The sequence below is a fragment of the Thermobia domestica genome, chromosome 5 (genome assembly GCF_964235325.1).
Source record: "Thermobia domestica chromosome 5, izTheDome1.hap1.1, whole genome shotgun sequence".
Lineage (NCBI taxonomy): Eukaryota > Metazoa > Arthropoda > Insecta > Zygentoma > Lepismatidae > Thermobia > Thermobia domestica.
The window spans coordinates 120,432,372-120,459,219 of NC_137458.1; the positions used below are offsets into that span (position 1 = coordinate 120,432,372).

The 26,848-nt window shown below is 35.5% G+C and overlaps 1 protein-coding gene across 1 annotated transcript in view; it reads left to right on the forward strand.

Moving 5' to 3' along the window:
• Delta (neurogenic locus protein delta) overlaps positions 1-26,848 on the forward strand; it is a 430,997-nt gene that overhangs the window by 142,817 nt on the left and 261,332 nt on the right. The window lies entirely within an intron of this gene.

The following is a 26,848-nucleotide window of genomic DNA, read 5'->3' on the forward strand; positions in this document are numbered from 1 at the left end:
TGTTACCCCCACCGCGCTTGGAAATAGGGAGCATGTGTGTTACCCACAATCTATATCCCCATAAAGAAGACTGGAAGAAGAACTAAGTACACTGGCGGATGATTTGGGAGGTAAAAACTGGGAGGGCCAGTCAGAATCCAGACTCTGATAGATATATCATGAGTTTACTTTAAACTTTCAAAAATATATAAATAATAACTTAAATTATTTTTGACATTCATAAAACTGGGGGGTGTAGACCCCGGGCTAGATGTACCACTGACTAGGCATGTGACATGAATAGCTCAAGCGAAGCAAACATTTTATGCTAAGTTGGGGGCTACTAACTCTCAAAAAAACATTTCGAGGGAGGTAAATATACGCACTGAGCATAAGGGGTTGGTTATTAGAAATCACAATCAATCAGAAAGTCTAAAAGTGATATTGGGCGGACACACATTAGAAAAAACTTAGGCAAAGTGTTCCATGGGTCTTTGGGGAATGGGTTCAGCATTCCTAAATAATTACATTCCGGTTAGATAGCTTTCCTTTGGACAATGCATGGTTAACACTTAGATTGCCATTGTTCCTGTTACTTATTGCTTTTTAGCCCCAAAGTCAGCTACCTTTCAGTTGAATAATTTTTTAATTGCATCAAAATACTAGCTCGACGAAAATTATGATGTGTACCGGTAGGAAATCGAACCCTGAACTACACGCTCGAAGAAACTGATGTTAACCGTTAGGCTACACATAAGCACAATAATAATAATAATAATAATAATAATAATAATAATAATAATAATAATAATAATAATAATAATAATAATAATATAGCCCTCCCCGCTCATTTAGTGCTAGCACGTGTACTTTCGGTGCACGTGGTTCAAGGTTTGATTCTCGGTGTGAGACCACTAAAAATAATTTCACAATCGTCCAATTGCATTAATCATTCGTCTTCTATAGCTAAAGGCACAACAGTAGGACATTAAAAAACATTTCAAATAATAATAATAATAATAATAATAATAATAATAATAATAATAATAATAATAATAATAATAATAATAATAGAAGAAGAAGAAGAAGAAAACTACGAAGGAGACGTTCTAATCAGATTTGTAATGAGACATCAATTTCTATACCATTTATACTGCACCAGAAGTACCAATTTCTCTACCATCTATAATATATAAGAATTACTCATTCCAATACCATTTATACAATACCAGAACTAAAAAAATTATATCATTTATACAATACCAGATTTATCAATTTCTGTACCATTTATATAATATCTGAACTATTGATTTGTAAAACATCTATAATCTTTTACTTCCGAATTTTGCATTAATGTAACAAAAAAGAAAAGTTGTATAGTGGTGATATTAATGAATAGCTACACTTGTTGTACTGCCTCTGTTAAAATGCTAAGAAAAAAGTATAAACAAACAAGAACGGACAAGTGGATTCCTCACATAATAAATATCAGTCAGTATAGTACATACAATGGATGCATTTCCTTTGTTGATTACACTACGTACATGTGAGCCCCCCTTTTTTTAATCAGCTGCAAAGCACTTCCTCTTGTTGGCAGGAGTAACAATAGGGAGTACCTTCGCAGAGGAAATAATTACCGTTAATTTACAGGTTACATTGAGCTTTTAAAATATTCACACATTTGCGAAGCAAGACATCACAGCATATCAGCCTCGTATGCTAACAAAACATACATACATATTTGGACTTGAATGTGTGTATGTGTGTAGGTGTATGTATGCTTATAACATACAAATACACGCATAATATTACGCATGTTTTTCTATATATATATATATATATATATATATATATATATATATATATATATATATATATATATATATATATATATATCTTCTTCAAGCATCCTCTTCACAACATTTCAAATTCATGTAGTTACAAGCAGTGTATGTATGTATTGCAGAAACCTCATGTTTTATTAATATGCAACTTCAGAAAGGTCAAAAAAGGGATTTAATTTCTTGTTAAGGCAGGTCAACTAATTATCAACTACTAGTTTTTGTTTTTTATCACATTTAATATGCAAATTATTTTAAAACAGTAATTATTATCCACTAGATGATCATACACGGAGTACTTCATAATTACATGACATATGTTTGAATATTCTATTAGGAGATATTTGACAGTGCGTTTTTAGCTACTGTATTCTTTCTCTTAAAGCAACTGTAATGTTTTGTCAATTTTCTGTTGTTTTTTTCCTTCTTTCTTTCTTGATAATAATTAATAACATTACTGGTCGCTAACCTGTTTGAACTCTGTCGTTACCTGCTTGATTAGTGAATTTCTATAATTTATGGTTTTACTTTTTAGTAGATAGTTAACAATGGAGATGTTCGATGCAAAAAAAAACGCTCATCTCTATCTTTTATTGTTTTTACTCAATAGAGATCAACGTTAAAATCAGAGATGGTTTATTTCTGACAGTTTCGTTTTGCTTTAATCTCCACCAGCGAACTTGATTCCTCCTTTGACCCTCTGTTTTGATAAACCAAACTTCTTAAAAGTTATAACCGACTCGTGCAAGTTTCTTTAAAAAGAGGATAAAAAGAGAAAATTTGCAAATCTAATAGCAATTTATATTTATTAAAGGTCTAAATTGTTAGGTAAAATCTCTGTGATTGGGACAAACTTTCCTAGAAACATATTGACTAAGTAATTGGGACAAACTTTCTTAGAAACATATTGACTAAGTAATTGGGACAAACTTTCTTAGAAACATATTGACTAAGTAATTGGGACAAACTTTCTCAGAAACAGAAACATTCTGTCAAGTAATTGGGACAAACTTTCTTTGAAATAGAAACATACTGGTCAAGTAATAAGAACAAATTTTCTTAAAAATAGAAACATACTGGCTATGTAATTGGACGAATTTTCTTAGAAATATACTGGTTAAGTAATTGAGACAAACTTTCTTAGAAATAGAAACATATTGGCTAAGTAGCTGGAACAAACTTTCTTAGAAATACAAATATGCTTTCTAAGTAATTGGGACAAACTTTTTTAGAAGTAGAAACATACTAGAGTACAACTTTGAATCTTAAAATTTCTCTACTCGTTTGGTGATTTTTATTCTGAACGTACCTTTTTTAATATAAAATTTCCCTTTTTTGCGATGCGTATAATACTTCGCTTTTTTAAAAATGTGCTGCACTGCATGTCAACAAGTTCGTTAAAAGCAGTGTTTTTAAATGTTTGGGGATGCGATTAAGATTCGTATGGAAAGATAATTGGTAGCTCTCTTAGTTGACGAAGAACGGTCAACCAATATTGAAATGAAATAAAAATTACATTTTAACGTTCCATGATTATGCCCTTTAGGTTAAAGAAGACGTGTAATAAACGAAAGTTTAATTGGATGGTTTGGAGTTTAGTATCCTTTTCATCGTACAGACTATATGAGACATTGATCTACAGTAGAATGTAGCATCCGAACCACATCATCTCCCATCTGGCATCAAACCCAGATTTTCTACATTAATTAGTAAGAGTAAATAATTATGAAATAATTGGAAATGAAAATGTAAGAGGAAACCAGAGAATCTCGAAAAAACTCATGTACACGATGTAGTTCACCACAAAGCTACATGGCCGAGTATCGAACCAACAACCCGTCATACCGAAAGCATCGAAAATAATTTGTTTACCTATCATTAAGTACGTTTTGAATACTTTACTTCAAACTGTTTCTGTTAATTAATACTCTAAGTTTTGTCTTCTTGTTGCTCATAAATGTGAATATAATATCACCTTTAAATGTAGCTTCTTTGGAAAGCTTGTTGACTAAAGATATCATCTGAATTAGCCATTATATTTACTTCGCTGTTCTGAGAAACAACCAGCGGCTGCTTAAGATAAATGAATCATTCTTAATGCGTATTGCTACTCCATTTATCTTTAAGTAATTAACGGTATCAAGTGAGGAAAAAAAAGTAGGATAGAAAATTCAAGAGCGAGGAAGAAAGGAATGAAATGGCAAAAGTTAAATTACATTTCATGATTAATGGATCTCGAATGTTCAGATTTAATCAAACACTCAAAACTGTTTCTAATTCTTCATTATATATGTGTAATGAATTAAGGTTGACATACTTAAAGATTTGATACTAGAATTTTAAGTAATTGAAAGAATTTTATCTTGTGAGAATCAATATAAGAACTTATTTTTTGTTTTGTCTCCAATTTCTATTTTTGTTTCAGAATTAATCTCTCCTTTTACTATTGATCTCAATATTAATGAAACATAAAATTCAGCAAAGTATTACACTGAACATGTAGCTACAAATATTTTTTAAATGTAGGGTTTGATTTTCAGTTTAGATTCACATGTAGATCTCTTTGATATGGATTTTCTATATCTTATGTTTCTAATTAATAGGTTAAAGTAGCACGTATGATGTATAGCTTCTGCTGTGTCCAGTGGCATAAAAAAGAAATTCCTTAAGGGGCGGTTCAAGCTCTCAATTTCATACAATTTCAAATGTTACGTAACATCTGAAATTGTATATATACAAACATCATAAACGATATAAAATTAGGAACTTGAATCACCCCTTGAAGAACATCTGCTTATGTCACTGGACACGGCAAAAAAAAATATAATACTAGCTGAACCTGCGCTCTCTACACAGCGCATCATTCACATATGAGCATGAATCTCCTTGTTATTCCTTATCTATACATGTCTCTTTACAGACACAAGTGAAAGACGTCTTGATAAAAGTCGGCAAGCGATACCGTAAAGGGGAAAGTTTTTCGATTACTTTTTCAATATCTCGCTCCATTTGCAAGATTTGAGCCTACTTCCGGTTGGAGTTTCTAATTCATGTATGATGAATGTTTTCTTTCTTCTTGCACGCAGTATAAACAAATACATTACATACACAATTAATTATAATGTCAGTGATATATGGTGTTCATTGGACAAAACACTCCAAACAGTAAAGATTCTTCTTAGAAATGGTTATCCTTCGTTTTTCATTGTCATTTGGCCATGAAATAAACACCTGAGAGATATGCAACCCATGTATACAAGTATGTGGTGTTGGAACGTATAATGCGTAGGATGTGATGCTTTGTTTTTTCTTTAATTTCAAAACTTCCAGTGTACCCGTAAAAATGTAATAAAGAAATACTGGCCATGTTTTTTTAAAATATTGAATTAGAACTGGACAATCTACGCAAAATTTGCAATCGATCAGTGAAAACGTCATCTTTCTAGAACTTGTAGTTTCCGAGATCTCATTGTCGAAAGGATTGGCCACAAACATATAAACGTCCACAAACGTATAGTTTAAAAGAGCTCCAAAGATGACAGCACACTTCATTTGCATTGATTTTGGAGAAGGCTTGTTAAAATACAAAGGCTTTGAACAATAATTTTAGAAAATAAGCTTTATGAAAAAAGATCTATTTAATAAATATTTTATTTAAAGTACACATATTTTAAAATATTTGTCTTTGTTAATCGTGAAATCACAAATACCCGTAAATCAAAGGTTTGAAATCAAAAATTAGTAGTTGGAGCTCAGGAGCTTTTATTGCTATTGTAGGATTTTAATATATCGCTCTGTGTATAATAAATAATTACATGCACAAACGAATTAGTATAGAGAGTGCACTTGTGTAGGAATAGTCATTGATATGAATTTAAAATATGAAAACCGAAATTCAGCCTGAATATATTGTAAGGATCCCCACATCATAACAGAAGCACATGTCAATAAACACGTGTTATTGATTACAAACAATGAAGCAGACGAGAAGTCAACACGAAAGACACCGAAGGAAGCCGAAGGGAGACGGACCTCACGAAAAGACCCGAAAAGGACAAATAAAAGAGGGAACACAGAAGGTCCTGGTGTCAGTCGACCAACTGATCAACTAACCAACACCTGCTCTGAGGTCGTATTTAACTAGGAGTACACCTTTCCTATACCCTATGTCGCACTGGACTGGGGATCCCATCTTCAACTGAAACCTCGCGGGGCTGCCGTGAGCTGAGGGGTTATCCATAGTCTCACCTACAAACCTGCTAGTATTCTGGAAGTTGCCATGAGCGGAAGGAACACCACGCAAAACATCGATATCCCTTCATCTGGTCATTAAGAGAAGACACCACTTATTCTTTGTAAATCAAAGACATTTTGTACTTATGAGTTTTTGTAATAAAATTGGTGAAGGGGAAAGACTCGCCCATACCATTATTTAGTCTCTATCTATAAAATCATTACAATATAAAACCTCGATTGAGGAAAAAAAAAAAAACAAGAATTATAAGTAAGTGTTGGTGTCTGGAAATAATATTGGGGGGTTATATTTAGGGGGAGGAATAAAATGGGAGCCCGATAAGTTCCATTTTTAAATTCACATTTATTACAATTTTTACTATTTAAAACTATTTATACTAAAGACAATCTATAGTCTGCTGTTTTTTTTTTTTAAATAACATAGATCAAGTAGAACATATCTAGCGCCAGCATTACTACTTATTTATAACAGTTTAATTGTTTGAAACTTTCAACATATGACCAGCAGATTCGGACTCATGTCCGTGCCATCTTGGTTGCAGCGTGTGGTGTAACAATTGAAACTTTTTAGTACAATTTTTGACACTGTATATAACAAACTCGATGGTATGCCGATTAGGCCTTCGAACTTTAAATTTATAAGCCGTTAGGGTTAAGAAGACGAACTAATATTTGAAATGGTAAATAATTATAGTATAATATAATGAACATAAAGTAAATAACTAAATATAAATATTCATAAATGATTTTTAAAAATGGAATAATAAACAGGCTTAAATGAAATATTAAAAAATGGAAATGAAATCTCTCAGCTAAATGTCCCACGAGCATGCCCTTTAGGCTTAGGGAGACGGGTTACTAAGACAAATGAATGGTGATAGAATTGGTGGAATGAGAATGTTGGAGGAAACGTAATTACCCCGAGATATCCCACGGGCACGATGTTGGCCGGGAATTGAACCAGGGACCCACTCTCCAGAGATAGGTGTTCTATCACTTCCTCTCAGCAGAAGCAGTTTTACATGGGATACAATAAGAAAATATTTAAATATTATCTAATTCTTATATTTTCTCCAATCTCATAAAGGAAACATTCTTCGTTGTTTTCATCTTAATTTATGAAAGGCCCATGCAATATTAATTTAGTGGAACCGACCAACAGTATCAGTTGAGCCTCTTGCAATTTACGCCTGGGCATGGTCATTGCATTGAACTGGTATAATCGAAGTGCAACTTACACAACTACTCAACTACAAATGTGAATATACGCTTTTAAGAAATCGAAGACCAACAGAATGATTTTTTCGTCCTGAAATCTGGCCTGGTAAAGTATATGTATTTGATAATGTCATTTTCGTGCACCACAAAAAACAGAAAGAATGAGATGTTCTGTCAACAGCTAAACAGGATATTAATATAACTGTTTATACCTAGATGGATTTTCTCAATACATTGGGCTATATTATATATAGTAAAACTTGTAATTTGCCTTTTCTGTAACTCTGCCACGCTTTGCAACCTATTTACACTTCTATTACTCTGTAACACATAGAGCTCCTTTTGTCGTCGTGAATTCTGTCGAGGAATTTAAAGCTCAAATTATATAAAACGATAATCAAGCATGTTGCTCTGTATGGTTGCGAAACATGGTCGCTTACTCTGAGGGAAGAAAGTAGACAAAATGTTTGAGAACAATATACTAAGACGAATATTCGGACCCAAGAGAGACGGGAATGGGGAATAGCAGAAACTTCATAACAAGGAACTGCACAATTTACACCGTTCTCCGAACATTGTTAGGATCATCAAGTCCATGAGGCTTAGGTAGGTAGGTCATGTAGCCAGAGGGAAGAAATGAGGAACACTTTCTAAGTTTTAACTGGAAATCCAATCCGAAAACGACCATTAAGAAGGCCTAGGCGGAGATGAAAGGACAATATTAAGGTAAATCTCACAGAAGTAATACAAACTGGACTAAGGATATACACACAGTGGCGGATCCAGGATATGATAAGGGAGGGGCTAAACCATATTTTGCCGTTTTATCCACTGTAAAGCATGATTGAAGCCCATTTTATCCAGTGTATACCTGAGCGTCAAGGGGAAGTTATAGCCCCTATAGCCTCCCTTGGATCCGCCACTATCTCTCTCTCTCTCTCTCTCTCTCTCTCTCTATCTATCTCTCTATCTATCTATCTATCTATCTATCTATCTATCTATCTATCTATCCATATATATATATATATATATATATATATATATATATATATATATATATTATAAAGACGAAAATCCGATCTAACTGGGACCACAGGTAGTTCGGATTTTCAAATTGTTTGAATTTTCGAAAATGACCGAGAAAATGTCATTTAGGTTTAAATATGCTGTTCGGTATTCTCTTTTATCGATACAGTGGTTATACAGTACATACAGTAAGTACAATACCGTACGTAAGGCTACTTACATTTAATGTTTCTGAAGAACCTGCTCGTACACTAAATTACAATGTTCTTGTAACTCATACTTAAAACTTAACTTGTATAAGCCTAAAGAAAAATAAAAATAAAGATATGTATGACAAACAATTGCATATGAATGAGCTTTTGTAAAAACACTGACTTCACACAACACCGACGGACAGCCCTATTCTTTGTTTATCGTTTGCGCTAAGACAAAATGTGAAAAGCTTCTAGGGACCGCGTTCAGATTTTTGATGTTCGGATTATCGACGTCCTGCTGTATATATACAGGGTGTTAAATAAGTAATGGTCATAAATTAAACCGTAGATAGTACACGCCAAAACTAACAAAAAGTCTTGGTAAACATGTGTCCACAAACGCTTCGTAACGGAGATAGGGGCTGTCGAAAGTGTAAGGAAAATGAAGTTTAGAGACGAATATCTCAAAAAGTATGAATCGGACAGAGGGCTGTCCAATGAATGACTATCGAAGTCACACCTGCGCTATGCAGAAATGCATGGTTGATAACTGTAATGCGCGCGCAAGGAATTCCCCAAAGAAACGGAGGGATTCCCGGAAAATTGTCCAAGGAAAGGGGGCTCGAGATGAACATCGAGGGCGAGTCTATCTACAGGCAATTCATAAGTCGTGGTACCAGGTCGAAAGTTCGAAAAGATACAAAATGGCGAACAATGTTTAAGTGCCGTATGTGGTTGCATAACCAGCAGGAAATGAGAGAGGCTATCGAAGTGTGGTTATGTACGCTGTAAATAGCTCCAGGAAGAATTCCGACAGCTATTGCATACGTACAAGTGTGGCAGCACTTAGGTAAATCAAACGGTACACAAGGCACTGATGAAGCATTATGTGCTAAGCAGTTAACGTAACGAATATCTGCAAACTGGATTGCAATGGGAAAAGCATGCCAACATTCGAGTATGGTGGAGGCGAATCGGAAACATTCCGCATGTTGAACGCGTAAGTGTATTACAATAAGCAAAAAATGATGGATATGTCGTGTTTGTCCATATCAACAAACAGAAATTGTCATGTTGGTAATGAGTAAAGTATTAATCATAAGGTAAACTGTAAATACCCAGATGTGTAACCACAGAAGAGATGCATGAGAAATTAACGTACCTCTATCACTAAGTAAATTTTGGAAGTGTCGTCCATTCATGCGAATGCATGCTCGTACCCGTCTTCGTAAAAAAGATCCACGTACTCGTGATAACATGTTGGCATCCTGTTGAATATGTCCGCAACATTGTTCCACCCTTTCTCGAACAGGGGTAGAATAAACTTGCGATTTCACATGGCCCCAAAGAAAGAAATCTAAAGTATTTAAGAAAAAGGAGCGCGGTGGCCAAGCAATAGGACCTCCATGTCCTATCCACTTTCGTCCGAATCGGGCATGTAAATGTTCTATGACACGGTTAAAGAAATGTGCTGGCGCTCCATCATGTACAGTCGCTAACGCCTATCGAGAGGTATATCTTCGAGTAGAAGCGGCAAATCGTGTTGGAGAAATCGCAAATATGAGATTCCAGTTAATGCATTAGGAAGAAAGAATGGTCCTACGAGCTGATCACCTAAGAGCCCTACCCACACATTTAAGGAAAACCTACGCTGATGCCCTAACTCCACTATTGCATGTGCATTCTCAGGGGCCCATACATGAGGATTGTGAAAATTTACAATACCATCCCGGGTGAATTGTGCTTCATCAGTAAGTAGGACGTCATCAGTGAAATGAGGATTGCCAGTAATTTGTCTGCGAAGCCACTGACAAAACTGCATTCTCGCCGGAATGTCTGTGGGGGTCAGCGGTTGGACACGTTGCAGATGGTATGGGTATAACTGCTGTTCATGGAGAATGTGCTATACGAGAGCATTGGAGAATGTACCATACGCGTTCGGCAAGTCCCACATGTCTTGTGCTCGTTCCTGGGTTTTTGTCCACTGCCTGTAGCACGTGTTCTTCTAATTCAGGGGTACGTATTGTCCTTGGCCTTCCCGGTCTGGAACAATAGGTAAAGCTCCCATGTTCTCGTAGCCGCTGATGTATTCTGATGAATGTTGTTCGGTCTGGATGCTTTCTCGTAGGGAAAGTCTCGCGATATAACCTAGCAGCCTCTACCGCATTCCCGTTTGCTTTGCCGTACACTCAATATTACTGTACATTGTATCAAAGGCAAGGTAAACAATAATTTAGCAACACAGTAATAGCACTAATTAACACTGCACAATAGTATCCCGTTGGTTTTGCAACACTACTAAAACTATTGCGCTGTTCCCCGCAATACGGTGAAGTAAGTACATCCACAAAACTGTAAAGGCACGCGCATTTGACACCTCTTCAACACACAGAACTATATTCACTGTAGGCGAGAAAGACAAGTGAAGACAACGAACCTCTACACTCTGAATCATTCCCCCAAGCAACTACTGCGGTACGACAAAAGCATGTAGACCTGTAGCAGAACCCTTCACGCAACATAATAAACGTGGAAAGGCAAGCGTGTTTCCAATTCACGTCTGTAATCGAAACAATGTAGTATTCTTCCATTCCATATTTCCTGGCTTACCAGCTGATTGACAAGAACTGCGTGTATAGTTTTCTTTTCTTTACTTATACGTACAGGGATGAACCAAATAATGAGCAACCTACAGGCGCATGATTGATTGAGTTATTGTTGCTTTATACAAGCTTAGAAGCTTCGAAGCTTCGAAGGACGGGACCTACGATTTGGAAAATCTGGGATCAGAATCACTGCATCAGTGGGCACTTCAGCGGATTTGAATCCGCAACATCATGCACCCCACAACATCGTGCAAACCGATCCAGTATTTCCAGCTGGCTTGCATTTTCTACTAGTGTTCCTTTCGGTCATTCCATTCTTTTCGCGCATCGTTTGTTTTACCTTGGTATTGGTAGAGTAAAGGACTACATTGTACATGTGCATTCGTCTTAGGAATGTGCTTTGAAGTAGTTCACAACATGCACCACCACCTTTCTTCGATTTCCTCTCTCATTTCCTGCTGGTTATGCAACCGTACGCGGCACGTAAACATTGTCCACCATTTTCTATCTTTTCGAGCTTTCGACCTGGTACCACGACTTATGAATTACTGGTGGATAGACTTACCCTCGATGTTCATCTCTAGCCCCCTTTCCTTGGACAATTTTCCGGGAATCCCTTCGTTTCTTTGGGGAATCCCTTGCGCGCACATTGCAGTTATCAACCATGCATTTCTGCATAGTGCAGGTGTGACTTCGATAGTCATTCATTGGACAGCCCTCTGTCCGATTCATACTTTTTGAGATATTCGTCTCTAAACTTCATTTTCCTTACACTTTCGACAGCCCATATCTCCGTTATGAAGCGTTTGTGGACACATGTTTACTAAGACTTTTTTGTTAGTTTTGGCGTGTACTATCTACGGTTTAATTTATGACCATTACTTATTAAACACCCTGTATATAAATATATCTAGTTGGCTAAGGATAGAAGTTAATGGAGAGCTTTCGTGAACGCGGACCGAGTTGAACCTCCGAGTTCTGTAGGCCATTAGTTAGTTAGCTAGTAAGATATAAAGATTTTTTTGAAACTAAAAGTGACAAACAACTCGTATTTCACAGTGACATTATCTTCTTTATTATTGAGGGTGATGCTGAAATGTACAGCGCTCACCTCTGGGTGAAAAGAATTAGATGTCATTCGAATTTGCGATGGAGATTTTGTGTGAGGGGAAACGGGAAGTTCTTGATATTTTCCAGTTTTCTACCACACTCTTATTTGACTAATTTTTCCATAATAATTTTGATCCGTCTCCTTTGGCTTACAGGACATAATCGCAGGACGTTAAAAATTTATTTCATTTCGTAATTGTTCGTCGTTCCTTTTGTGTGCTATTAGTCTTCTAGTATAATGACGTTTCTAAACAGTGATGTATTGTTAGAATTTTTGATAGATATACCTCGACTGTTTTCAAAAATATAGCGTATAGCCATTTTATATCTTATATTTTATATATATATTTTAAATCTCTTATTTAAAGTAAGTATACGCTGAACTATACAAATATCAGCTGGATATCCGTCATATACTCGCATATACTTTCTCCCGGTGAGGACACTGTCGAAAAAGCTTTTTCAGTCCAGCCATCCAGAGTGAGGTTTTCCTGGGTTTTCCTGATTCACACCAGGTAAATACCTGAATGGTACCTAACATGCAGGTCCCAGGCTGCCTCCTTCCTTCCCTTTCCTCTGATAGTGTGAGTGCCGATAGACAGCATCCCTCATACGTGACGGGCTAACATGACCATAGATGCCGAAAGCCCAGTAATCTAATTCCTAATCCTAATCCCGTATTCTTTCCATTATATCCTGCCTCTAAGTAATCCTAATTCTGAATTTCATCACAAAATGATTGTGAAACATGAATTTCAGCAAATGTTAGTGTTGATTTTCTAATTTCATCCAGACTTCAAAAGAAAGATGAAAAAAACTTCGACAACAACCCCCAAGAAGAGGTGTGTGTATGTCTTTCTTCGTCCTTAACCTCAAAGACACAGTTCATGAACCACAATTTGCCCTTCCTCTTCCACCATCAGGCCCCCTGCAAAATAGAAAAGGAAACAAAAATAAGAATAAACAACTGATTTAATCCGTCAAATTTTTTTCTCACTCACCTCGCAGTCACTTGACAAAACACGGCTCGTGTACAGTTTGGTCTTGTAATGCATGCATGTGTCGCCTAGCGCAGTAATCTGTGTGTATGTATATGTTGTACGTAAGCTAAACGCTGAAAACTAGACTCCGAAGACAAGATGCACATGCCAAGTGTTATGTTTTAACCAAAACCAAATTTTTTGAGATCTTGTAATGTAATAGACATAAAAACACCAGCAAGACGAGAAGATGGTGTTTGCTGTGGAGAACTACAAAAACAGGGACGCTGTTTCATGGTGGTAAGAAAATAAACAGCTAAAAAAAAAATAATAATAATAAAGCTGGTGGTGCATGTGCGTGTATGCTCTAGTGTGTGTGTGTGTGTGTGTGTGTGTGTGTGTGTGTTAATGTGTATGAAAAGCAGCAGCCATGCAAACGAGTAAAGCAAGCAAGCATCCATCCATATAACTCCTCCTTTACAGAACCTCACACCAGCACTAGCACCACCACCTGTTGGGGCAGATTTGGAAGAGAATCACATGTATCAAAATCTCGCTTACAGTGTTATATAGTATAGAGTTGTATGTGCAATGTAGAGCAACCGGCTTCGCTGGTAGTATCACTTCCATTTCATTCGGTTTCTTGCTTTTGTCTTCTTTTGTGAATGTCTCTCTCTCTCTCTCTCTCTTGAAACTGGAGTTTTGCATCTGTGCACAACAGCTGCTTCTTCTTTTGGTGGTGGATTGTACAAGAGCGTCAATGAGTACATGTACCCCACTTCTTCATCTACTCTTCTTTGAATATTATAGAAAGTTTTTTCCCTTCTTTTCTTTTGTAACAAAAGGGTAGAAAGGGGTGACGGTCTCAGTTCAATATACCAGATTTCTAACCTCTTAGAAAGGATAGTCTCCTTCTTCAACCCTTTACTTCAGTTTGAATGAAATAATTCATTGAAACGGTGCTCCTGAATATCGGAGTAGTTATCTACCTTTGGCAGTGGCGTACACAGAAGCTCGTGAATGGAGAGCAGAGGGAATTTCAAGCTTCTAAGGTCATATCATTTCAGGATTTTTGTAAATATGTATATATTAATATGGCAAACGTTTATTTTTCAAATATCTTGTTGAAGGAGGGTGTTAAAATCTAGAAACCTTCCTCCTTTGCGTACGCCATTCACCTTTGGTGCGTGTTATCCGGGTTTTGGTTCTCGGTAGAAGCACCGATTTTTTTTGTATTGTGTGTGCTGTTACAATTTAAATAATTCATTATTCGAATATTGTAATAAATTCGATTTTTCGAATATTCTTTATTTGAATATCGAATAAACATGTTTATTCAAATAATTGCTTGAATAATTCGAGCAACTGTTTGAATATTAGAGTAAATATTCGGATAAATAAGTGTTCAAATATTGATAACGAATACTGTAATTGTTCGAATATTGGAAACAAATATTCATACATTCTCATATCCCAATAACAGAAAAAAAATGTTCGATTAAAGAATACTCTAATTACTGTAAAAGCATTAGTATTGACTCATCACTATGAGGGAATTTTAATCTATTGGTACCGAAATTAAAAAAAAAAAAAAAAAAAAAAAAAAACAGTATGTTTTGAGTTTCAAATCCAGTCATAGAAACTAACATATGCTGGCTACACATTTTTCAACTACAATTTATCTAGCCGTTCTAGACAAGGACATACACAGAGTGTGGATGCTGGACGTTCGGACCCCACCCGCTTTCGAAATCCTGACTTTTCTGTAAATTTATTCTAAATTTAGGAGTGATTTTACACATTTAAATAAGCATATAATTTATCCTCATATTGAATTTCGACAGTCCAGAAATGCTTTACCCCTCCGTTCCGAAATAAATTCCTGTATGTATCCCTGGATCTAGGTGCTTAGGAACTCATTGTGTCATCATAGTGCTTAAAACAAACCATTCGTGCCTAGTTTAATCTGAGACTACAAGTCTTTCTAGATCCGTAAATTGAGTCTACACTAGAAATAAAATAGATTTTACATTTAGAAAACATCGTGTATTTGGAAGGAACTACATTCGCATCAGTTTTTTAACATTTTAAAATTGTTGCTAAACTACTCTTTATTATTATTATTATTATTATTATTATTATTATTATTATTATTATTATTATTATTATTATTATTATTATTATTATTATTATTATTATTATTATTTCACCTCTTGAATTATTTAAGTTTAAAAGTCACAGCTCAGTAGCCAAGTCGACTGCATCCTAAGTTTGTTATAAAATCACAAGTTGTAATAACTAATAATGGCAGGAACACAGGGCGGAATTTGCTTAGAAATTGTACATATAATACAAGTAAAGTGTTTTCATGCCGGTTATCAAAACCTCTTTTTTTTCATACTGTATATCAACATGTAACGAATACGTGATCTTTTAGAGCAGAGGAAAAGATTATGTACCAGTTAGTGGAAACCAGTTAGTGTGTTTCAAATACGTACTTTGATTAAAACTTAGTAGTGAAACAAAATGTCGACTGGAAGCAGGGAATTCCTGTTATTATTCAGTTCAAAATATTTTGTCTTCGCGAATTCTGTTGAGGAATTTGAAGCTTAAAATACATAAAACTATAATCAAGCCTCTTGTGTTGTATGATTGCTAAATATGGTCGCTCACTCTGAGGAAAGAGCGCAAAGTGAAAATATTTGGTAATAAAATACTGAATCGAATATTCGGATTCAAAGCCAGGATGAAAGAAAGTAGGAACGCTTTCAAAATTTTAACTGAAAATCCAATCGGAAAACGACCATTAGGAAGACCTAGGCGGCGATGCGAGGACAATATTAGGATGGGTGTGGCAGAAATAGGAATACAGAGTAGAAACTAAGTCCAGTTAGCTAAGGACAAAAGTCAATGGAGAGCTTTTGTGAACGCGTCATTGAATCTCTGGGTTGCATAAGCATTGAATTAGTTAGTGAAGCAAAATGAAGCATTTGAATTTCAGTTCAAACGTTGAGAGTATTAAAAGGAAAATAAATTAAGTTCTTAATGTACCTTTAAATCTTCAACAACATGCTGATTAATATTTCAAAGTGACAGTAATTTGTCACAAGTAAAAAATTAAATACTACTTGGGAAATTTATTTATTTATTTAACAATCACCAGATACAGCTCAGAGGCAATTTTATACTTGATATCTATCAACAATAATGGAAAGGATTTGCTAAGGTATCGGCCAGGGCCTGTTTAGTAGGTACCATCCCGGCATTTGCCTGGTAGGATTGATGAAAACCATGGAAAACCCATGACCTTCCGAATGCGAAGCCAACGCTCTACCACTTGAGCTACTTCGTTCGGTATATCCAAGTTTACTGCTACAGAGAAAGATTTGGGAAAAGAAACAACACAAGTCTCTGATCCAAGAGTCAAGTGTGATTCATATTCCGTACGTGTCATATAAAACTTGACTTGCGACACACCAAATTCAACAAAATATTACATATTCTCTTCAATTTAAATTTCAGAGCAGCATACAAAAAGGGCAGGGTGAGAGAAAACCAACAATTAAGACATTTCATAATTTCAAAATTCGTTATCGTGACATTTAAATATTAGAATTCGAACTACTCGTACATGAAAATAAATAAATAAATAAATAAATAAATAAATAATAATAATAATAATAATAATAATAATAATAATAATAATAATAATAATAATAATCTACTATCCAATTCAGGAAATTAATTTACTCATAGTCCCAGGTTGAGTCAAACAAGGCATACATGAGAGTCTGTAAGTACGCTGCATTATTCCAAGTAACATTTAATTTGACTTACCTCTGATGCGTGTGGTCCCTGGTTCGATTGCCGGCCAAGTAAGTTCGAAGTAGAAAACATCGTGTCGGTTTTCTCGGGTACTCCCTTTTCCTCCCACATGCTCATTCCACCAATTATTTTGATCAATTTTTGATGGAACATATATTGTAAATCAGACACGTCTGTGAGCCCTAATGATTCTAGGTAAATACCAAACCTTGCTGTCCTTTCACGGCTCCCAATTTAGAATCACTACTACCGTGGTTACTACAGCATTTGTACTAAAGGTGAGAGATCCCTTTCCGGATCCGGGGTTTTTGGGGTATTTTTTAGACTTTCAGTCAAGCAGCTACTGCATCGTCACTATTTATCCTAGGATCATGGTTCATACCTCATTCTCTTCAGAATAGAGCTGGCTTTCAAATGGTACCACTTGCATGCTCATACCATATACCAGGAGCGGGAAAATGATGTCAAAGGGAAAATTTCGGAGGGAAATTTTTTTCTCGCACATTGGGCCCCTCTGGAGCGGCCCTGTGTGAACGTAGGCATCTAAAAAATATTTGATAAATAGTACTTGGTATACTGAATGTGTGTGCCAAATTTCAAGTTTCTATGTTGAATACTAAGGGCGGGAAAAATTTTATCAGAAATTCCCACTATGCCCCAAATTACCGTAAAACACCATGATCTCAGGTAAAAAAATTCCTGAGACATCCCTAATTACCCTAGGGTCATGTTTCGTCCATAATTCTCTTTAGAATAGAACTGCCTTTCAGGCGGTATGACTCACGTGTCTCCATCATGTATCTAAGGCGGGAAAATTCCGAAAAAAGGAATTTTTGGGTCTAAATATCCTTTTTTCAACTTTTAGCCTCGCTGGACCCCCCTGTTTTAACGCAGAGATCTGAAAAAAATTCTGGTAAATACTACTTGGTGAGTTGAATGTTTATGCACAATTCCAATTTTCCAGGTGCAAAAGTGAGTCCGCCAAAAAAAAATATACCGACCATGTCCCATATTCCCGTATACAGAGGGAAAGTTTTAAACATTCCCTAAGACATCCCTAATTATCCTAGGGTCATGTGTCGCACATCATTCTCTTCAGAATAGAACTGTATTTCAGGCGGTACCATTCACTTGTCCCTATCATGTATCTAAGGCGGGAAAATCCCGTGAAAGGATTTTTTTGGTAAAAAATTCCCTTTTTCAAGGTTTAGCCCCTCTGTACCCCCTGTTTTAACGCAGAAATCTGAAAAAAAATCAGGTAAATACTACTCGGTGGACTGAGTGTTTGTGCAAAATTTCAATCTTCTACGTGTAAAAATAAGCCCGAAATAAATACTATACATACCCCCCCCCCAAAAAAAAATATTGCACGAAAATATAGATTTTAGAATTATGACGTCATCACCTCCTATGTCTCGACGCAGGAAGGTGTGAAATCATACGTAAGGCCTTCTACAATGCCTCTGGACTTGAAAAAAAAACGGACGAAAAAGCTCAAATAGGAGAGTTGTAACGAAATGTACCATGAAACACCCCGTATGGTACAAAAAGTACCATGGGATCCCCAAAGGGATAACCAGATGAATGTGATTTCATGGAATATTATTTACATCTAAGTTACCTAATTATTAAGGTTGAGTGAGATTGACTGACCATTTCGTATATATTTTGTTCATAAAATGTTTCGAGGTTGAAGTATCAAGACGGCTTTTGAAGTGAGAGGCCGATTATTTGATTTTTTTTTTTTTTTTTTTTTTTTTTTTTAAGGCTTATCTTCAGTCCTACAAGTTCCGGGAAGTTATTTTCAATATAGCACTGATGGAACGGCTTATCAACTTCGTACCTGTGATCCAGAAGTAGTCAGACCTGGAAACTAACTTCGTCATATACAGGGAAAACTTCTAATCTCCTTATGCAATTCAAACTAAGATAATTTTCTCACTAAATATTTAATTTTCTTTCTTTCTGTAGCTTGTGTGTATCAAAAGACTACATTAAAAGATAACTGCAAGCGCCATTAGAATATACACGAGTGAGAATCAATATTTTTTTTACGAATGATATCAAAATCTAGCCGAATAAGTCTCTAAACTGCTTAGGGAGGAAAAACATGTCACGTAGAATATCAGCAATGTCGCTGAGCTCAATAAACGTTTCGTTAAATTTTCTTGTGTTTTAAAACTATATGGTATTACTCTTCACAATATAAAAACAAATAAACTTTAAACTATGTTTGAAACAATGAAATCAATTGTATATTGATTAAGAAATAATGTCAATCGAGAATTCCAAAATGTGAATAATCAAGTTCGATAACTGGATGTTTAATAATTCACTATAAAATTCTGCAATAATTTAGTAGAACGTATTTTACTTCGGGATCTTCGGGTCTGTTTAAAAAGTGACCCAAATGCGGGTGATCTGAACCAAACTGTGTCTCAAGTGGCCTAGGGGCCCAGTGATCGATGAACCATATAATCACTTCAATAGAAACCCTGAACTATTCCTTCAAAATTCTTATTCTCTTTTTGTTAATATTCCTTCCATGATCAATGTTTCAAGTGTAAAGTGACTTCAACTGTATATGGATACGTTAATAAATAAATAACCTGATACGCGATCATAGCTCTATTTACCCTCTAATTCTAGAAATATAACTTTTAACAAAATGTTCCCATTAGCTAAGAGTACTTATTTAATTCATTTACTCTATCCTCGTTACGTCGTCTTGATCCTAGAACTAGAATAAATCGTAATATTATTTCGAGACTCCACTTCTAATGTTCTACAAGATCCAGTTCTGCTCACGCAATCAACAGGTGTCTCTGAATGTGGTGGGGTGGTGGTATATAACATTTCATGGAAAATTTCCTGCCCTGTCCTCAGCGGACCGTACATGGATTTATATGTATGCATGGCTTGTCAAGGGGGGACTCTGCTCTTCTGAAGCCTTAATGCTATGTCAGTGTTTGAGAAATCTTTGAATTGTCTCTTGACTCCTCCCTGCTTCCGCCTCAAGTGACCACATCCAAAGGTGTGCAAGGGAAGTGGGCGGAATAAAAGATCTGGAACGAAGTGTGTCGTCTTTCTTAGTACCATGTCTACTTAATGCAACAAGACATGATGTCTGCATAATAATAAATTGTAAACCACATTGCATTAGCGCACACTTCTTTATTGTCAATCCCTTGCTTCCTTATGATAATGTATACCGGTTGGCACATACGTGTCGTGCATGCTGCAGACACAACATGAAAATGCACCACCAACATTTGCTGCACTGATATGAATATCGTGTTTTATTTATTTACTAGAGAAATGGCCGCGGGAAGAATAATGTTTATGCACAATATTTAAAAATAAAGAACTGCGTAGAATAAATAAGGACGAGCAACGCCTTTGGCGTTGCTTCCGTCAATTCCTGAACCAGCTGGCATGTCTTCTTGCCTACACTTTGGCTTTAATGTAATCAGAACTGTCACCAATCGTCTCAGCGACCCCAGAAACTATGGATTTGACACTAATCTCGGTTCTTTTCAACATTTTATTTTTCAACCTTTTAACATAAGGCTGAACTCATACTTAAATGGTATCGAGAGAGTCAATATCCATCTCAGCAACTTCTTGAACTACAGACTTGACACTAATACCGGTCGATTTAGATTTCTTTTACATGTCATCCCCTTCTTACAGCCCTAGTGGTGTCTCAATCCGACAGTATTTTTTCCAGATTGTAAGTGTACGTATATATAAACTAGGGATGACAAAAACTTTTCAAAATCCGGATTTCGGAAAATTTATTTTCCGGAATAGGAAATTTCACTTTCTGGATTTCGAAAAAATCCTGAATTCGGAAAAAATTCCGGAATTTAGAAAACATCCGGGATTCGGAAAAATTCCAGATTTTGTCCGAAATCAAAATGTTTTTAAATTCCGGATTTTTCCCGAATGTTTTCCGAAATCTGAATTTTCCGAATTAAGGATTTTTTCCAATTTTACTTTCCGGATTTCGGAAACTAAAAATTCCGGAATTGGCCATCCCCAATATAAACACTTGTTTTGATAAATAAGTTTACATGACGAGTTTTATTTTTTTAATATAAGAAACTTGTGAGATATTCTATTTTTGACCATAAATCTTAAACCTCTTTGAGCCCCTCTGTTCCTTCCTTAGGAATTGGATTTAAAAAATCTACATAGCTTGCGGTCTCTTACAGACATCAGACTCTTCGACACAGTTACTTCGAAGTATGCCAAGCGAACTGTCTGAATTTCTATACAGGACAAACAAACATACATACATACAACATATGTATATAGTCATTTTGTAAGTAAGATTTATTTATTTTAAGTAAATGGGGTTTCTTTATTAGTTATAATAACTTTAAATACACGTTGATAATTTTCTTCAAACCTTGATAACTTCAATCTCATAATTTTGGCGGCTGTTAATTTTAACAGCCAGTGTCAAGGATAGATTGCTTATAACATCCATCGGGTCAAGATTAACATTTAAATAAACATGATTGAACTTTTTGTCATTACATAGGCTACAGACTAATCTGGCCATTGAACCCATTGAAGAGTATTTATACTTTAGATTTCGCTACGAACTTTTACGTACTCAACATTTAAACTATAATAATGACAATAGAAAAGAGAAGTTGATCAAATTCTACATTTTAAAGGTAGAATCCTGACATTCCATTCTGATGGAACTCTGGAGAAGCCTCAGTCAGGATGTCCGACCACCGGATTCGAACCTGAGATCTTCAATTGCAAAGCAAGAAAACTAATCACTAGCCTACGCATGTTCAGTAAATCTTATCATTGACGCTTTTACTCTCCTTGAGGTATCTGTAAACTACCATGAGTTTCGTAGATGCCCGAAAGGGCTTTGTTGCTATAACATTGTATTAAAATATCATGCAGTGATGATTTCAGGAAGTGGTTCGAGACGACCCCCCACTGAGGCCATATCTCTGATTGTGCTTAATAGGTATTACCAGTATTTTTCGCAGTACTACTTTCACCATTCATATATAGAAGTACCCTCTCACCCCGGAGGACCTTCTGAAATCACCATTGGTATCATAGTTATTCAGACCTCAATTTGTCTGTTCTTATGACTCGCTCTCATTTTTAATATTTCAATTAAAATTGTTCATGGTTTGTATGGTTAGTGTACCAACTGTTCACTTAGACTGATTTCTACCATTTATTAAAGACAATTTTAGTAAGTCCTCTGTTCCTAATTGTATTATTACAATGCTTTTATTATATAACTTTTCTCTTTGCTTGTTTGTTGGAGTCAAATCTTGCAGCTTAAATTCAACGTATTTTCATATTAACAAGAAATCCAAAATTGTTTACGGATACGTAAATCCTATGATAATACAATATTTTCACATAATTTTCGCTCTAACTTATACTTTTACTGTAAACTAATTTGTCATTACGAAGCTATTTGGATTTCGTATAGGCTATGCGTAGGCAACGTCACTTAACTAAGCATTACTTCAATTAATGACAGTGTTGTTTAGTGTTGGGCAGAGTACACGAGTAATGACATACTAATGACAAATGTTTTCGGACATCTTGATTGGCTAATCGACTACTTCAGAGTTTCCCATTGGCTATTCTGTTCTTGATTAGAAGAACGAGTTGGCATTAGTCGTGCAACTTCCATTTACTATGATACTGGTCTTTATGTGGCGCCTTGAACGGAAAAGTTAGGAACTATTGCCTTCTACAAATATTCGTTGTTGACATTTATATTGCTCTCGCAAACTTCTGGAATTAATTGTTGTATATCTCGTCAAAATATATATTTTTTTTAAAGTATGTAAGCTCACACATTGAAACTATGTAACATGAAAACATCTAATATCTAACTGACTACTTTAGGAGCATAGAATTTATTGTAAAATTGCAGTAAAGACAAAAAAAAAAAAAAAAGCAATATTTTTATAGGGTGTGCTAAAAGGAAGGTTTTTAAAGAAGTAAATTGAAGAAATTAGACTAATACTAAACGTTTTGAGCATGGACGAACCACTTCTCTAAGAACCATAAAAAGATTAGCCCTTAACCTTAGAAGCGCTCGGTGCTTTTATAGTCTTTGTCGCATTTTTTTCAATTTACTCCATAAAAAATATCCTTTTTAGTGTTTTCCTGATAGATCTTATTTTTCCAAAACCAATATTATTTTCCGCTCAGCGGAATATAAGAATAGTGATTGATGCTGTTTATTCGCGAAAAGATATTTATTTCTCTAAAAAAAAAAAAAGATTTTTTTTTTTTTTGCATGAAAGGAATAAGCAATAACAACCCTTGTACAGTACTTGTGAATGAGAGCGAATGCAGTCCAGTGGAACGTAATACGTTGAAGGTCGACCTACGCACCATTCACTGCGTAATAGTTGATGCTTGTATATTTTCTCTCTCTCCCTCACATAGCATTGTTGCTGATTTGCACCTGGCAGAGGCATTGTCTGATTGGCTGTCGTCTGTGACGCGTAACATTAGCCTTCCTCTTGGAAGCGTGGCACTGTTAATGACACGTGACTCATTCAGGTAATTTACCAGTAACAATGAGCAAACGCCACCATCATCATTCATTTATTATGTGGAGGTAGAAAAAATGGAAGGGATTTATAATGATTGGATGAGTTGATTCGAATTGCAGCGGGGGTGGTAGGTAGAAATAAGCCAGGGAAAGTACACTTTGTTAATTACCCCGAGAAAGAAAGAACTTAATAAGTACCAGTATTTTCATTACCGCAGTTACTACAGATTCATCATTTTTGTCGGCATTGTAGAACACATGAATTTCTTGCTTAGGTTAATACTTGGGTATCCAAGCTTAATATGCTACAGAACCCTATTTGACGTCAAAATCGTTTTGTGTTTTAAGACAACTTTTCCCCCTTTAAAGCAATAGAAACTGGATTACGTCGCCCCTGGATCTCATTAACTCAAATTGAAATGAAATATTCTTTCTCTCTTTTTTTAAAAAAGCTTAATGTCACACAATTATGTCCTTTAGAATAAAAGAGATGAATATTTAATGAAAGTGAAAAATTATGAAAATAATTTTTTGTGTGCTCTCTCAGCCGAGATTACCCAAGCAAAGGCACACGTTCTAGCTACTAACTAGCATGAGGGCTAAAATTTTGTATTTGCTACACAGCTACTGTAAATGCTGTCAAAATAATTTTAACAGTAAATACAGGGTGAATCAAAATGGCATTCCCAATTTCTATTATTTTGCTTTTAATAACATATATGTAAAGAAAGATTACACACATTGATTGATCAACTCAAAGTTTTTTTCTAACATATTATAAATGTTCAATATGCAATCCACGAGTTACAAGACACACATCTAATCCATAATCAAGTTGCTACCAAACTGTTCCTAGCATGTCAGGGTCAATATAGGACGCAGCTGCAGTGATGAGCTCACGCAATTCAACCACAGTTGTAGTAAGTAGTCGCATGAAAATCAAGCACACAGAACGCTCTGTAGCCTGTAGAAGCCATGTGACTCACTTCGATTAAACCGCCTCCTGGTGGACGTCTACTTAACTACACCTCTGCAATAAAAAGAGAAAAAACTTTTTGAGATTATATTCCAGAGGAAAAAAATACATTGAGAAGGAAAGCTCGTTACTGTTCGAATAATAAATGGACGAAATCGGGAACATCATTTTGACTCACCCGGTACATTGGATTTTAAGATAAAATATCCTATCCTTACTGATATATAAAAGAATTGTTTGTGTCGCCAGAATTTTTTTTTTTCATACAAGGTAGTCACCTAGACTCATCAAATTTTGTACACAAATATTTACAGATTTAATAGAATATGAACAATTCTTTCTATCTTCAATTCGAGAGAAAATTTGGAGAGGAGCTCACAGTTTGTAGGTTCAGAATATCTCAGAAGCTCCTGAATCTACCCAACCGAAACCACTCATCTATGTTGTAAGTTGCATACTTTTAGTCTCTGCGAGGAAAGGCACTTGTGATTTAGTATTCGAATAAACGTATGAATTAAATTATAAGAATTAAATTAAATTATAAATTATAAAGTTAAAATTATAAGAATGCCTGTATTTATCTCATAAAAAAATAAGCTGAAGGAGAAGAGATGTTTTCCATTATAGCATCAGGTAACTACATTTCTGAGGAAATATAAGCGCAAACAGGCAGGAAAATTGTGTTAGGCGTTCGGATTTCGGGACAAAGTTTACTCGAATTTCTCGTTCAGATTTCAAGTTGTTTGAGTTTTGGAACGTTTAGGTTCCGGAGGCAATACTGTACCAGTATATCTTAAATTCATCAATGATAGTGGTAATAGTCAGTACCGATACCAACCTATTTATATAATATTAATAACTTTAGAAAGTATAAACATCCTAATACGGTTTCGAATCTCATTTTAAATAATTTATTAGTCTCGTACAGCTTCAGTTAAAGATAGCTTTATATGCTCCTATACTGTGGAAGAAATTCTCTTGGTTAGTAGATTTTGAGACAAATTTGTCACCATCGACACAAACAAAAGTTTTCTTGTTCAATTAAATTGTTTCCCTAGCTTGGTAAATGATAGTCCTTCTGGACTTACGACGGTAGAAAATGAGATTAAATTTTTCAGTTTTACATTGGGCTTCCAGATTTCCCGGGTTTTAGCCTGGATGGTTCAGGATTTACATAATCTGTTCCTCCGCTCTAGTTGTTCAAAACTCCAAATATCCCAGTTGTTCTCCACAAGATATGTTAGTTCGTGCAATATTTGAAAAACCCCTCTATACTCAACTAATAGAAATAATCTACTCTGTCACTCACTTTTGGTGAGTGTTGGCCTATTAATTAATTAACTCTAATACTCCAGCAAAAAAAAAAAAAAAAAAAAAAAAGTATATAATCATAGTTATACGGTAAATTTTCGTATAGTGTCCTGGTTTATGAGTCTGTAAATCTGTGAGTCCTAGTTTTGCGTCACACGATTATGTCTTGCAAGTTAAAGAATGCGGGTGATTAATGAACGGGAATGATTTGAAAGAGTTGATGGAATGAGAATAGGGTAGCCCCACGTCGATAAAGCTAAAGCTCTCGCTTTCGGTGCGAGCGGTCCCGGGTTCGATTCCCGGTGGGAGCACTCGATCGAAAAATGTAAAAATTTTTTTTCAGGCCAGTCATCTTAAATGAGGTTTTCCTCATTCATACCACGCAAATGCCGAGGTAGTATCTAACTAATAGGTCCCAGGCCGCTTCCTTCATTCCTTCCCTTTCCCCGGATGATGTGCTCGCCGAGAGACGTCATCCTTCATAAGTGAAGGGCTAAATGACCATAGATGGCGAAAACCCAGAAATCTCAATCCTAATTCTAATCCTAAGGAATGGGAATGGGAATGTGGGAGGAAATGGGAGAATGGGTAATAGCTATGAAACAACTTTTGAGCGCCAACAAGAACGCAGAATTCTGTAAATGAAAGTAAATATAAGAATAAGTAAATGAAGCAAAACAAGTATCTATAATAAGAGAACTTTGCATGTAGTCAGCAGGCCCGCACCCAGAAATTTATTTTTGGAGGAGTCCAAGCTTTGTGGAGGGTCCAATACTGCAAGCCACTACGTCTATGTAGTATTGAATGGATATTATTCTGCACTCGAAACGACGATAAATAATTGTGAAATATTTCCACCTATATTTGCGGTGGAAAAAATATATATATATGATTAGATTATTTTTTATAAGAGAAAAAGACTACAGATTAAGTGTAAGATCAAATTTTTATGCCACATGAATC